Source organism: Phascolarctos cinereus, unplaced genomic scaffold, assembly GCF_003287225.1.
Source record: "Phascolarctos cinereus isolate Bilbo 61053 unplaced genomic scaffold, phaCin_HiC Scaffold_2;HRSCAF=192, whole genome shotgun sequence".
Classification (NCBI taxonomy): Eukaryota; Metazoa; Chordata; class Mammalia; order Diprotodontia; family Phascolarctidae; genus Phascolarctos; species Phascolarctos cinereus.
This window is the reverse complement of record NW_027555625.1, coordinates 414,449,772-414,465,444: the sequence shown is the minus strand read 5'-3', so window position 1 is coordinate 414,465,444 and position 15,673 is coordinate 414,449,772. Positions and strand designations below refer to the sequence as shown.

General features: G+C 49.4%; 1 pseudogene; it reads left to right on the top strand.

Annotated features, from left to right (window-relative positions):
- Window positions 1-11,533: 11,533 nt before the first annotated feature.
- LOC110203407 (HLA class I histocompatibility antigen, alpha chain G-like) lies at window positions 11,534-14,970 on the top strand (annotated as a pseudogene).
- Window positions 14,971-15,673: the final 703 nt, after the last annotated feature.

The window sequence follows — 15,673 nt, the reverse complement described above, 5'->3', positions numbered from 1 at the left end:
GTCATCTTTGACTGATGATATCCATCATAGGATTGTAATATTAGTTGAAAGGAACCTTAGAGATGAGCAGATCCAAGTACCTCCTTTTATAGGTCAGGGAACTAAGCCCCAGGTGGTTTTTCCGTCTTGCTCACAGTTAACACAGGGAGAAAACAGCAAGCCCAGTCCTGGAAGCTGGGTCTTCTGGTGCCCAGCTTAAGAACAAGATGGATCGATAGTGATGGGGTGCTTGGCTGCTTGTCCTGGGACCCCAATTCCAAGACCCTAGTTCTGCCTAGCCTCAGAAATGCTGTCCCTGGCGGTTTCCCCCAGCCCAGGGACACTGTGCCTAGAAGTTATGCAGGAGTGGGCCCCAGCGGCACCCTTCTCTCTGTCCCTGGTGCAGTGACAAAACCTCACCTGTAGGAAGCATTAGTTTGAACTGGCTTTGTACTGGCACTGGAAGATATTCTTACCCACTGGGCTGTCTGTGCCAACTCCCAACCTCATTATCTACATTCTGGACTCCTCATTACATGTATTCTAGACATATGTACGTACATTCCCTACATATGTCTTGTGAAATAAGACATGGGCGGCAGACTGGACAACTCTCAGTGGGCCCTGACCACTAGTCAACTTAGTGAGGTAGCAGACCTAAAAACCACACCTCTCTGCGGCCCCCACCCTTGGGCGTCTCCTGGTGAATTCCAGGTAAAACATGTGCGCAGTAGACCCAAAAAGTGCGTGTTCCTTTAAGAACTGACCACTCCTTAACCACCCCCTAATCCCTCCCCAGATCACCTAGCTAGCATAGTTGGCACAAATTTTACTGTAGTCTAGCCAATATAAACTTTAACCGAACCCCTCTAAGGTCGCAGGTTCCTTAAGAACTTTTGCCCACTGAGAAGTGTAACAGTAAATCTTTGCCAACTTGACTTAAAACATGCCCATGTTAATTCCAGACGACCTTGTCCTGTACTCTGGTCCTTGAGGGGTCTCTGAACCTCTCAGACCACAACAATAGTGAGTTGTGGTTGAAGATGAAGTTTGGTATTCTTTTTTTTTTTTTTTGGTGGCAGTTGGAGTTAAGTAACTTGCCCAGGGTCACTCAGCTAGTGAGTGTTATGTGTCTGAGGCCAGATTTGAACTCGGGTCCTCCTGACTCCAGGGCCGGTGCTCTGTTCACTGCACCACCTAGCTGCCCCTGGGATTCTTGATCACAGAAATGAAACCCTTGGGGGATGGCCAGATCAAAGGTGTGGCCACCTTGGTGTGTGGCCAAGGTGGAGTGGAGGAGTGGACCACAGGACAGACTCCTGGACCAGGAGGCCAAGGACATCAATATGATGCCGGAGTCCCCCGGGATGAGGGCAGGACTTTTGGGTGGAGAGACTGGGAAACCAGTTCTGGGATACGGAAGTCCCCCCATCATAGCACTTAGTACTTGGGATTAGGACACCAAGGCTCCCAACCCTGAAGGGGCTCACGTTCCAGGGAGGGAGGCAACGTGTAATTCACTGGGTGATACAAAATGTGTACAGAGTAGACAAGTGGGGAAAAGCTGCAGCTAGCTGGAGGAACCCCAAGGAAAGGGTGGTATCTGAGCCCGGCAGCAAGGCCGGGAAATAAGAGCCCCCGGGGACAAAGAGGTCTGGGCAGCCTAGGGAGACGGCCAGGCAGAGGAGAGAATGTCATGTTCCAGGAGGCCAGCAGTTAGACTTTGAGTGTGTGCGTGTGTCCCTCTGTGTCCCTGTGTGTCCCCATGGAGGTGGGTGGAGCATGAGAAGACTGGAAGGACCAGGAAGAGGCCAGGTTATTTATGAAAGGCTTCAAATGCCAAACAGGATTTTATATTTAATTCTGGAGGTTCTTGGGAGCTCCTGGACATCGCTGGGGGTGATCAGAATACTTTAGAAATATCACTTTGGGGGTAGCTAGGTGGTGCAGTGGATAGAGCACCGGCCCTAGAGTGAGGAGGACCTGAGTTCAAATCCAGCCTTAGACACTTGGCACTAGTTGTGTGACCCTGGGCAAGTCGCTTAACCCCGATTGCCTAACCAAAACAAAACAAAAAAGAAATATCACTTTGGCAGCAGAGCGGAGGCTGGGCTGGAGAGAAGAGAGGAGCAGGCAAAGAACGAGTTGGGGCATGTAGACACTGCCATGAGGAGACATCTGGAAGAGGCTGATACCCTTGGCTAGAAAGGATCTCAAAGGGGAGGCTGCTGATTGATGGGGATGGGGCAGGGGAATGGTAGAAGCAAGTGCTGTATTAGAGCAGGAGGAGAAGGTGGGACTGGGGGGCATGGAAGAGGTGGGTAGCCTCCCCAGGTGGAGCCCTGGAGTATCTGGAGTACTTGGAACCCTGGGGACTGCCCACTCCTAACCCTAACCCTAAATGCCTCCAACTTTAGCCCTAAATTGTTTGGGCTGTCCGCTGTAGAGAGTTTAAAACAAATGCAGATTTCAGACTCTTCTACAAAGTAGAACTCATCAAAGCAACCTAATTGGTTAAAGAACAGAGAGGGTGATTAGCAAAACAGATTTGGTATGGAACAGACAAAAGCAGAGAAACCAAGCCTAGGAGTGTTGACTAAACTCAAAGGCTACTGTTAATGGGGGAAGGACTCATTTGACCCAAACTGCTGGAAAAACTGGAGAGCAGTCTGGCAGAAATGACACACAGACCTGCAGCTTCTCACCCTGGGGACCAAGAGAGACTCCGGGGAATCCATGATTTAGACATAAAAGGTGACATCCCAAAGAAGGAAGGGAGAAAAGAAGACGGGGAAGAATCCATGACCAAAGAATGTGAGTATATAAAATTTAAAAGATTTGTTTGTGCAAAACTGAATGCCGTTAAAATTAGAAGGAAAATAGGTATTCTGGGGGAAAACCGTTGTAAGCAGTGTCTTTAATCAAGGCCTCATATTCAAGATACAAGGAATTGATTCACACTTATAAGGCAGAAAAGCCTTTCCACAATAGATAAATGATCAAAGGATACAAATATGTAGTTTTCAAATTAAGAAATCCAAGCTATCAAAAACCTTACCCCCCAAAATGGTCTAATTAGAGAATTACCAATGAAAGGAACTGTGAGGTTCCAGTGCTCACCCATCGATGGCCATTTCTCTTTTGTCAATTTTTATCGATTATTGGCGGGACTGTTTGGGGAGGGCTCCAACACTTTAGCCGTTCATACCCTTTGGTTCTGCTATACTGCTACTAGGTCTAGACTCCAAAGAAATCAGCAAAAAAGGGAAAAGACTCATAGATACAAAAATATTTATAGCAGCTCCTTCCATAGTAACCCCAAACTGGAAACTGAAGAATGTCCTTCTGTTGGGTGTCACCCATTTTCCAAAGGTTTGATCCAAAGAAATGAATCCATTTTCCCCTTAACGGAAGGTTTGTCCAAAGAACAAACAGAATCAGGCTGTACACGTGACATAATGTGCTCATTTATTCTTATTAAGCCAGAGAATCGTGCCTGATGGAGCCAGAAAATACTTCTGAGGTCGAGAGGTAAGCAAGCTGAAGGAGACCCTGGGTACACTTAGCGTAATCCCACTCAGGATGCCTGTATCAGCACAAAATGATGGTGTCCATATGTGTTTAACCATAATGTGAGGAAGGAATTTCTTAATGGAATAGGTTGTAAATAGAGTAAGATAAGAGCATGTCAAGGTGTCAGTTGAAATTATAGATCAAGGATGTCTATGTGTCTTTTATCATTAGCGTGACGTAACATAACATAACATAACATAACATAATAAAATATGCAGTATAACATAACAACGTAATGTAATATAATGTAATACAAGTCCCATTATTCAAGATAGTATCCAGTCAAGGAGACTTGTCCTTAGCATTCATAAACAGAAGAACGCTACTGGTCAGCTTCGTTCCGGCCTTGTAGTTACTGACCCAGGAAGGGGCATTTGGGTTCACTTAGAGAACAGAGCAAAGTGTGTCCTTTATGCCAGCGCACACAAGGCACTCACTATGTTAGGTTAAGCCCAGGGTGGGCCAAAATGTCTCTCCTGATGGGCCAAATCCAGGTTTTAGGCCTTTCTCAGGTGATGGGGGGGCTCAACATGGTTTACATGGGGAATGGCTAAATAAATTATGGCATAGGAATGCCATAGTTATTACTGTGAGTTCAGAGGAAACCGGGCAGGCTTATGAATTGCTGCAGTGGGAAGGGTGCGAGCCAGAATGCCGTATACAGCGAGCTGGGAGCCTTCCTCCATGGATCACGTCCCGCTTACCCTGCTCACAGCTTGTTTGGACATAGTTGCTTGCCTGGTGCCTCCACCGTTAGACTGTGAGCTCCTCCAGGGCGGGGACTGCCTTTCTGCCTTTATTCGTATTCCTAGCACTTGGCTCAATGCCAGGCACATAGTAGGTGCATAATAAATGTTTGCTGATTGACTGCCCGACATTAAACGATTTGGAAAGATTTTAGAATTCTGATCCCTGTAATAATGTGGTTATTATAAGGCCAGAGGACTCGAGATGAATCCTCCACCTCCTGCTGGAGGAGGGATAGACTCACAAGGCAGGAGACAAACATTTTTAGATCTGACAGTGGGGAATCTGTTTTTCTGAGCTATGCATATTTGTCACGTGGATTTAAAAAATTATTCACTGGAGAAGCAGCAGTTGGAGAGACAAGTTGTGGGGTTCCCTTCCCCCCAACGTAGTTGGGGCACTGCCTATACTCACCCTGTGTGCTCTCTGGCTGAGCCTTCAAGGGCCAACCCCACTGCCAGAAGGAAAAGGTGTGAGCACGGGATGGTGTCAAAGCTGGGTGCTTGACATCCTCGACAAAATGAAAATGAGGGGGAGAGCTCCCCCATTTCCCAGAACACTGAGGAGGGACCTTTGAGGCCATTTCATCCAGCTCTGCCCTTCCACTCACCCCATTTCACAGAAGAGGAAATTGAGGTGCGGAGAGGAAATGACGTGTTTAACTGAGCCGGGGTTGGAGCTTGGATCCTGTGACAAAGACAAAGAGAGATAGAGACAGAGAGACAGCGAGAGACACAGAGTGATAAGAGAGAGAGAGGAGACAGATATAAATAGTAAAGGTGTTTTTTTCCTAAGAGAGAGAGAGGTAGAGACACACACACACATACACGAAGAGAGGCAGAGAGACAGAGACACAGAGATGGATAAGGAGATAAATAATCTATGTTTCTGTGCTGAGAGACAGTAGAGACACAGAAATACATAAACACACACAAAAGAGACAGAGACAGAGGGAGACAGAGAGACGGAAAGAGAAAAAGACAGAGAAAGAGAGACTGAGAGAAGGAGAGACACAGAGACAGAGATAAAGAGTCCAGGTGTTTCTTTCCTGAGAGAGGTAGAGACACACACACACAAACACACAGAGAGAGACAGAGACAGAGAAACAGACACAGAGAGACATAGAGAGACAGACAAAGACAGAGGCACTGATACAAAGAGATAGAGATAAATAATGTATGTATTTCTGTGCTGAGAGACACTTAGAAAAACAAATACACACACATACACGAGAGAGAGAGAGAGAGAGAAACAGAGAGACACACAGAGAGAAGGAGATGGAGACAGAGAAAAACAGAGAGAGATAAATAGTCCAGGTGTTTCTTTGCCAAAAGACAGAGGTAGAGATATAGAGACACACAAAGAGATAGAAAGAGAGAGACAGAGAAAGGGACAGAGAGAGAGACAGAGATAGAGACAGAGAGAAAGAGATAAAGAGTCCAGATGTTTCAGTGTTGAGAGACCAAGGTAGATACACAGAGACACATGGAAACACACAAAGCGAAACAGAGAGCGAGAGAGATACAAAAAGAGAGATAGAGACATAGAGAGACACACAGAGAGACACACAGAGACACAGAGTCATCCAACAGAGCTGATTTCAACCCCAAAGGCTTCTTGCACAATGGAATTGAACCATTACAAATGAGGAAGCGGCCTGTGTGTCATCTATAGATCTGCCATGTTGGGTGTGGGTTACTTTGGCTTCAGATGATGGAGGAGGATGGGAGGAGGTGTTCCCCCCAACCTGCTGTTCCTTCCCCAATAAGCAAATACTGTCCTTTGCTGCTGGTCTGCCTGCCTGGCATGCCCCAGTGGAGGAACACTCGAAGCCCTGACCTTACATCTTCCTTGGCCTCCTCTGGGAGGGCCTCTCCCTCTCCCACTCTGGATCCCCCAGGAGATGGGCTTGTCCTGCCTCCGGGGCTGCTCCCCTGCCACTTCCCCCAACCCCCACAGGGCCTAAACTTGGGGTCTGGCATTTCTAGGAATCAGACCCACTATCTTTTTTTTTTTTTGGCTAGGTAATAGGGTTAAGTGACTTGCCCAGGGTCACACAGGTAGTAAGTGTTATGTGTCTGAGGCTGGATTTGAACTCAGATCCTCCTGAATCCAGGGCCAGTGCTCTATCCACTGTGCCACCTAGATGCCCCTTATTGTTACTTTTCAGCATTCACTTCCACAAGATTTTGAGTCCCAAATTTTCTCCCCATCTCTCCCCTCCCCCACCCCAAGATGGCATGCATTCTGAATACCCCTTCCCCTGGTCTGCCCTCCCTTCTGTCACCCCCCTTCTCTTATCCCCTTCCCCTTCTATTTTCTAGGGCAGGATAGATTTCTATACCCCATTGCCTATATATCTTATTTCCCAGTTGCATGTGAAAACAATATTTTAACATTTTTTTTAGAACTTTGGGTTCCAGATTTTCTCCCTTCCCTTCCTCCCCTCCCTCTCATTGAGAAGACAAGCAACTCAATATAGATTTTACATGTGTAGTCATGCAAAACACTTCCATAGTAGTCATGCTGTGAAAAACTAACTATATTTCCCTTCATCCTATACCGCCTCCTGTTTATTCTACTCTCTCTTTTAACCCCGTCCCTCCTCAAAAGTGTTTGCTTTTAATTACTCCCTCCCCCAGTCTGCCCTCCCTTCTATCATCCACCCCCCCCCTTATCCCCTTCCCCCTATTTCCCTGTAGGGTAAGATAGATTTCCATACCCAATTGAGCGTGTATGTTATTCCCTCCTTAAGCCAAATCTGATGAGAATAAAATTCACTCATTCCCTCTCACCTTCCCCCACTTCCCCTCCACCGTAAAAGCTTTTTCTTTCTGTTTTATGTGAGATAATTTACCCATTCTACCTCTCCCCTTCTCTTTCTCACAGTATAATCTTCTCTCACTCCTTAATTTTATTCTCCAGATATCACACCTTCATCTTAAACTCACCCTGTGCCATCTATCTATCTATCTATCTATCTATCTATCTATCTATCTATCTATCTATCTATCTATCTATCTATCTGCCTATCTATCTAACTAACTATATACATATAATTTTTCCCTCTAACTGCTCTAATACTGACAAAGGTCTCATGAACTACAAATATCATCTTTCCAAGTAGGAACATAAACAGTTCAACTTTAATAAGTCCCTTATGATTCCTCTTTCCTGTTTACCTCTTCATGTTTCACTTGGGTCTTATGTTTGAAAGTCGGATTTTCTATTCAGCTCTCTTCTTTTCATCAAGAATGCTTGAAAGTCCTCTATTTCACTGAATTTCCATTTTTTCCCCTCATTGATTACACTCAGTTTTGCTGGGTAGGTGGTTCTTGGCTGTAATCCTGTCTTCTTTGACCTCTGGTAATATCATATTCCAAGTCATGGGTCCGTTAAAGTAGAAGCTGCTAAATCTTGTGTTATCCTGATTGTGTTTCCACAATACTTGAATTGTTTCTTTCTGGCTGCCTGCAATATTTTCTCCTTGACCTGGGAACTCTGGAATTTGGCTGCAATATTCCTAGGAGTTTACCTGTGGGGAATCTCTTTTAGGAGGAGATCTGTGGATTCTTTCCATTTCTATTTTGCCCTCTGGTTCTAAAATATCAGGGCAGTTTTCCTTGAGGATTTCTTGAAAGATGATGTCTAGGCTCTTTTTTTGATCATGGCTTTCAGATAGTCCAATAATTTTAAAATTCTCTCTCCTGGATCTATTTTCCAGGTCAATTGTTTTTCTAATGAGATATTTCACATTGTTTTCTATTTTTTCACTCTTTTGGATTTGTTTTACAGTGTCTTGATTTCTCATAAAGTCACTAGCTTTCAATTGCTCTAGTCTAATTTTTAAGGAAGTATTTTCTTAAGTAAGCTTTTGGACTTTCTTTTCCATTTGGCCAATTCTGCTTTTTAAGGCATTCTTCTCATTGGCTTTTTGGGCCACTTTTGCCATTTGGGTTAGTCTATTTTTTAAGGTGCTATCTTCTTCAGTATTTTTTTGGGTGTCCTTTAGCAAGCTGTTGACTTGTTTTTCATGATTTTCTTGCATCACTCTCATTTCTCTTCACAGTTTTCCCTCTACTTCTCTTACTTGTTTCTCAGACTCCCTTTTCAGCACTTCTATGACCTGGGACTGATTCATATTTTTTCTTGGAGGCTTTGGATGTAGGAGCTTTGACTTTGTTGTCTTCTTCTGGTTGTATGTTTTGAACTTCTTTGTCACCAAAGAAAGATTCTATGGTCTGACTTTTTTTTTTCTGCACTGTTTGCTTATGATCCCAGCTGATTACTTGAGTTTTAAACTCTTTGTTAAGGTAGGGGTCTGCTTCCAGTGTGGAGAATGTACTGTCCCAAGCTTCAGGGGTTTTGTGCAGCTGTTTTCAGAGATACTTCTAGGGACCTGCAAGTTTTCAGTTCTTCCAAGGTGGTACGATCAGGGGCAAGGCTTTTTTACTCCTTTTCTGGTCTGTGCTCTGGTCTATGAGTGACCACAGGCACTCTTTTCTATCTTGGAACTGTGAGGGTTTTCTCTACCCTGCCACCGCAAGCTCCACCATGCTAGTGCTCCTCCTGGCCCCAGGACCACCACCCAGAACTGTGACCCAGATCCAGGATGGGCAATGCAAGAGATTCCTGCCTCAGCACCAGCAAAGAGATCCCTGCAATCTCCCTCTGATCAGCCATTTGATCCCCCCCAGTCTGTGGGCCAAGAGGTCCAAAAGCAGCTGCCACCCTGGGCCTGTACCAGGACTGGGGCCAGACCAAGCTCCTTTCTCACAGCAGTAGACAGACTTTTCCTACTGACCTTCTAAGTTGTCTTTGATGTTTGTGGGTTGAGAAGTCTGGAAAGCGCCATAGCTCCCCTTGATTCAGTGCCCTGAGGCCTGCTCCAGGTTTGCTGAGGCCTGTTCTTAGCCTGAGAGCCCACACTGAACTGTGCTCTCCTCCCAGCCCAGTGCAGTAGACCTTTCCAATCAACCATGCAGGTTGTCTTGGGCTGGCAATTTGTTCCACTCTGTCTTTTTGTGTATTCTGCTGCTCTAGAATTTGTTTAGAGTCATTTTTTACAAGTATTTGGAGGGGTTTAAGGGTGAGCTGAAGCAAGTCACTGCTTTTACTTCCACCAGCCCAGTTTCATTAAGTACAGTCCATGCCAGACTAATGTTATCTTTCTCTTTGGACAAGGTTAGTAAACAAGAGAGATGAATGGAGCACTGCTAAACTGAATTCATTCCTTTGGTTTTAGCTAAGCTTCTTAGACTATTGTTTTGGAGAAGATGGGAAGGTGTGGCCTGGATGATAATGGAATTAAATGAATTCACAACTGGTTAGATGGCCACACGGTGTAGAGTGGCCAGCGGTGGGCGGGTGGGTGCGGAAGTTGATTGGCAGCTGTTGGATCTTCCTCAGGGTGCCCTCCCCTTCCAGGGGCCATTAAAAAAGGTGATATTTTATTTCCTCTTTCTGGTGTTTCCTCCTATTGGCTCTAATTCTTACAACATCACTAATGTGAAAATATGCTTAATAGGAATGTATATGTAGAGCCTATATCAGATTGTGTGCTATGTTGGGGAAGGGGTTGGGGAGAGAGAGGGAAAAAAATTTGAAACTCAGAAGCTTATGGAAGTGATTGTTGATAATTCAAAATACATTTTAAAAATAATAAATGTTTTTTAAAAAGATGATATTATATCTGTTCAACCTTTTCCTCTTTGTTTGCTCTGTAGGGTTGAGACCTAGATGTGGTCCTGCTGGGCCATGACAGAATCACTTGGGAGGCCCAGCGCCAGACTGCTTTCCAAGATGACCGGGTTGATGCCCAGCCTGGCCCACAGGGCACCCACAGCCGCCTCCCCGAAACCCCTCGGAGGCTTAGCCCCAGCCCGAGCCTGTCCTTCCCCCTGGGCCTGCTCAGTGGTGCCAGAGAGTGGCCCCACCACCCCTGCCCCTGATTCTGCCCTGGCCTGCCAGGAGCCCAGGCCATGGCCAGCCCGGGTGTCCTGCAAGGCAGGGTCCTGCAGAGCTACTGCCTAGAGGAGTCTGGGGGTGGGGGAGGGACCGTGGAAGATTCTGAGAGAGCACAGGAGCAACAACGGAGGGAGAGAAGGGCTGAGGGGGCTGCACCCAATCTTTCACAGGGGAGATGTTACTGAAAGGATGGGAAAATCTCAGGACTTGTCTACGTTGTCCCTAGAAAACTGGTACACCAGACAGCTGTGCTGTGGAGAAGGGAGCACAGTGGGAAATGACAAGGGATGGGGTTTCTTTAGGAGAAATGTTTTTAAGCTCCTTGGCCTGAAAGATCTGGTAGCAGAAAATAAGGGATGGAATTGTCCAGGTCTTTCCTTGCCTTTCCCTACGGTGCTGACTCCATGGTTGGCAGGATTCAGGTGTCCTTCCCTAGAGGAGGCTCATTCAGGACTGTCTCTGGTCCAGCCTGGGGTTGGGAAAAGAAGACTGAGTTTGCAGTGAGAGGATGGAGGTGCAAATCTCAGTTTTGCTGCTTCCTATCTTTATGATCTTGGAAAAGTCTCTTAACATTGTTGGTCTTCAGTTTCCTACTCTGTAAAATGAAGGAGATTATCTCTAAGATCCTTTCCAGGGGTAACTTGATGCTCTCCATAAAATGTGAACTTTCCTGGGTTTCTAATTGGGGTGATGAAACAAGAAAGAGGGAAAATCCTACCAAATGTGCCTACATAGTTTGTTTCTTAAAAAAAAAAGGTTACTTGGGTTTCACATCTTCATATTTCAGGCAGTTTTAAAAGCAGCCTTGGGCTGAAATAGTACTCCTCCCCATGTTAATAATTAAGCCTTTCCTTTTGTTACTGAGTTGTGTCTGACTCTTCAAAAACTCATTTGGGGTTTTCTTATCAAAGAAATTGGAGTGGTTTGCCATTTCCTTCCCAGCTCATTTTTCAGATGAGGAAATGGAGGCAAATAGGGTTAAGCGAGTTGCTCACAAAATCACAGGACTTTGATTTACTCTTGAGGTTACAAGACTTGCCTGAGTCACAGCTGGGACGGGGGTCATCAAAATGGAGGTGCCCACCCAGCCCTCCAGAAATCAGCCTGCAGATTTCTTCAGTCCTCAGACCCTCGGTTTTGGGTGTGGACATTGTCTTCCTCACTTCTAAGGAGGGGAGAAGGTCACGCTGAGCTGGGCTGGGGGCTGGGACCTTCTTTTTCTCTGGCTCCAGCTGTAGCACCAGGGCTGGGTGTTCCCGGAGTGACGATGGGAGGGAGGGAGCCTCGGGCGCTCCGGGGATCGAGGCTGTTCTGGGAAGGCCGGGGGAAGAGCAAAGGTCCCTAAAGCCGGGGTCCTCGAGTAAGTTTCAGTGTTGGCTTGTGCGTGCTCATTCTGCCCAGTCACCGATGACGTTTGCTGTCTCCAATCTGCTATTGGCTGGCAGAGCCTCTGTGAAGCCCCCGAAGTCAGGAGTTCGTCCCTCTGCAAACCCGGTGCAGACAGGTCTCAGTGATTCCGGACCAGTGGACCGTGGAGCCTTATCCGCGCTCTCTCTTTTTGTAGGGGACCCTGGCCGTGACCGAGACCTGGCGGGGACGGTCGCCTGGAGACTGGACACAGCGTCCAGGGGTAGACGTGTGGGTGGAATGGGCTTTCCTAAGGAAAGCTCCTCGGACACCCGCCCAGGGTGGGTTTCCAGGAAAAGGGCTCCATCTCAGGTGAAGTCAGGGTGGTGCTGAAAGGAAGAAGCCACAAATAAGTGTGTGTGTGTGTGTGTGTGTGTGTGTGTGTGTGTGTGTGTGTGTGTGTGACTCGGGGACTAGCCTGACGTCTTTTAGCTGGGCTTTGGCAGGAGGGGGACGGCCTTGGTGTCTGCCCCTTAGTTTGGGGGGGGGGTGAGTGGATTGGTAGGTGGGGGTGAGAGTGAGGGGCGTTGAGGCATAGGTGCCGGGAGGGTCTATGGGTGTGACAGTCCTGGGGGCGTTAAGAAGGAGTGGAGTTGTCTGGAAGACCCCGCCCCCCATACAAGGCCGAGGACAGAGAACCAGGAGCAGCCTTGTTAAACAGCTTCATGGAGGATCGTGGAGGTGGGGCGGGGGCGGGGGGGAGGGATGGGATGAGACGGGGCCGGGCGAGGACCCAAGGTGGGAGGCTGGGGGTGAGGAGTGTGAGATCTAGGATCCAGACCAGAGGTGGGGGCATGGAGAGGGGTGCCTAGGTCCACACGAAGGTGCACTAGGACCTGTGTGGTTTCTCAGTGAAGGTGTTTTACTGATCTCAAAGCGCTGTGGTCTCGAGAATTACTACCTCAGCGCTGTGCGCCAGCAGCGTCGGGTACTGAGGGGCTGAGATGTCTGGGGTGTGGAGGTCTCGGGACGGCGGTGTTGGGAGTCCGTGGTCACATTCCCGGCCGCCGGGGTCAAGGGTCACACCCCGGGCTTGGCCGCAGACGCTGGGCCGCCGGAGTCGGGTGTACGCGGTCACTGCCCTGACCCCAGCCTGGGCCCCACGTCTCAGGCTCCCACTCCCTAAGGTATTTCGACGCCGCCGTAACCCGGCTCGAGCTCGGGGAGCCGCGGTTCCTCGCCGTGGGCTACGTGGACGGTCAGCAGTTCGTGCGCTTCCACAGTGCCAGCGCTCGCGCAAGTCGGAGGACGGAGCCGCGGGCGGCGTGGATGGAGCGGGAGGAGCCGGACTGTGGGGAGCGGAGCGCGCGGCGCGATAGGGCGATAGCGCAGACTTCCCGAGCGGGCCTGGAGAAACTGCTGGGCTACTTTAACCAGAGGAGGCCGGTGCGGGACGTGGGCCAGAGCGGAGTCGGGGGAGGGCCGGGGCCAAGCCAGCCCACAGTCACTGCGGCTCCCCCGGGGGACACGGGAGCAGCCAGAGTCCGGCCGCGCCGACGCGGGCCGGGGGCGGGGCAGGGGCCACACCTTCAAGCGCAGGTTTGAACATTTCGCCTACGATGGACACGACTACCTCGCCCTGGACACGGAGACCTCCACGTGGACGGCGGCGATGCCGCAGGCTGTGAACTCCAAGCGCAAGTGGAAGTCGGGGAGGAGCATCGCGGAGGGACATAAAGCCTACCTGCAGGAGACGTGCGTGCTGTGGGTGAAGAAGCACCTGGAGATGGGGAAGGAGACTCTGAAGAGGACAGGTACCCCCGGCCCGCTCCAGTGTGCGAGGCACTCAAGGCCCCCGCCGGCCCTTCTCCGCCTCCCCTGCAGCCCCAGCCCCGGGCTTCAGACCCCCAGGCACCTCTCGTACCCCAGGGCCCGGATTGCGGGGTGTCCCCCCTGCCCCCACCCGTCCTTGTGCCCCCGGAGGGGAGGGGGGGAAGGGAGGGCCCTAAAATCCCCCTGATCTTTGCCTCCAGACCCGCCCTCCACCCGAGTGACCTGCCACACTGCCCCCCACGGGGAGGTGACCCTGCGGTGCGGGGCCCAGGACTTCTACCCCGCGGACATCTCCCTGACCTGGATGAGGAATGGGGAGGAGCAGCTCCAGGACACGGAGTTCATTGAGACCAGGCCCGCGGGAGACGGGACCTTCCAAAAGTGGGCAGGTGTGGACGTGACCTCGGCCCAGGAAGGGAAATATACCTGCCGAGTTCAGCACGAGGGACTGCCTGAGCCCCTCACCTTGAAGTGGGGTAAGGACCATGAGGAGGAGCTGGGAAAAGGCCATTCCCCAGACCCCCAAAAGACCAGAGGGAGGTGGAGTGACAGGGGGGAGGTGGGGGAGGGGTTCGTGAATCTCAGTCCCCAGAGGGATCAGGGCCTCGCACTGCCCTTTTCCATCTTAGAGCCACTGTTCTCATCCACCTGGCTCATTGTGGGAGGTAGTGTGCTGTCTTTCTCCTCACTGCAGCCATTGCTGGAGTTGTGATCTGGAAGAAGAATACTTCAGGTAGGCTGGATTGGGAGGGGGTCCTCAGGGAGCAGGCACCATGGAGAGCCTGTCTCTCAAATTCTGTGATGCTGATTTCCTGTACACTTATGGTTGATTCACATCAAGGAGTTCCCTGGCCTTTGCTGCTAGCCACACAACACACATAGGACCATGGAAGCATGTTGAGACTGCTCATTGAGAGCAATTCTTGGGTCACGATCCTTCTGGAGCTACATATATGTGTGCTGGGGTCAAGGTCTGGCAAACCAAGGCCTTCCCATCCCAAACCTTAGCATGCCCTATAAGGACCTTGGCTTTGCCTTCTTTCCTAGCAGACTCCCTATAGCTCATAGGTTCAAAGCAAAAGTTCTTGCTTCTGATTAGCCTTAGTATCACTGACAATGCAAATGTTATTCTCATTTTACTGATGAAGAAACTGAGGTGCAGAGAGGCTCAGTGAGGTGCTCAGAGCCACACACCCAATGAAAGCCAGAGTTAGGACCTGACCTCAGGTCTTCCACTCCACCATGGGGCCTCCCAAGCCCAACACTCCAAATCCTAGCAGCAGCCCTGGGTGAAGCTTGGGCTGGATAGACCTGTGGAGGTCTGCCTCTGAAACCTTCCTTCTGTGTCTCCAGTTAGTCCCTTAAATATGGGTACCTCATTCTGCAGCTCTCCTTCTCCTGAATCCCCTGTTTCTAGCAGGGATCTCCCCTGGAATCCGTAAAAATCTCTGGAACCTTCACACAAAGGGTCCTGTGCTTCCAGCTCCTGTGTTTGCAGCCCCTGGGCCTCAATGGCATGCCTGAAACCAACCCACCTGGCCCTGTCCAAAATTAGGGGAGTATTAAATCAGCAGATGAACTTCATTTTCATGGGCATTCATGTGAGATTAAATTGGGCCTCATTTGCAGCAGAACGTGGGTCTAAATTTTAAGGTAGTGAGGTAGCTCAGTCATCAGCCTCTGACTTAGAGCTGGGAAGACCTGAGTTCAGATCCCATCTCAGACACTTAATAGCCTTGTGACCCTGAGCAGGTCACTTACCCTCTCACCTCAGGTTTCCTGAGATGGGGCTCGCAATAGCACTTCCCTCCCAGGGTGGGTGTGAAGTTATGTGAGATCATATTTAGAAAGTGCTTTTGCATGTGATGGAGGGCAGAGCTTAGGGAGGAGAGGCCGTCAGGGTCTTGGCCCTAGGTGTGGTTGGAGAAAAAGGCACCACCATGCTGGGGTCCAGAAGGAAGAAGTCTTTGAACTGAGACTGCTCCACTTTCCTTGTAGCTCAGCTCTCTCTGTCTCCCTTCAGGCCCAGATCTCTCTTCCTTCCCTACAGCTGAGATCTCTCTGCCTTCTGGAAGCCAGCTCTGTGTGTGCAGGTCTGGGGTAGGGTTGAGCCCGAGCCCCCCATATTTCCTGGCTTCTGCTGGCTGCCCATGCCACTTGGGCTCATTGTCCTCATCTGACCTCTTGGTGAGTGTCCTCCAGCTCTGCCAGGGGTACACCTTCCTCC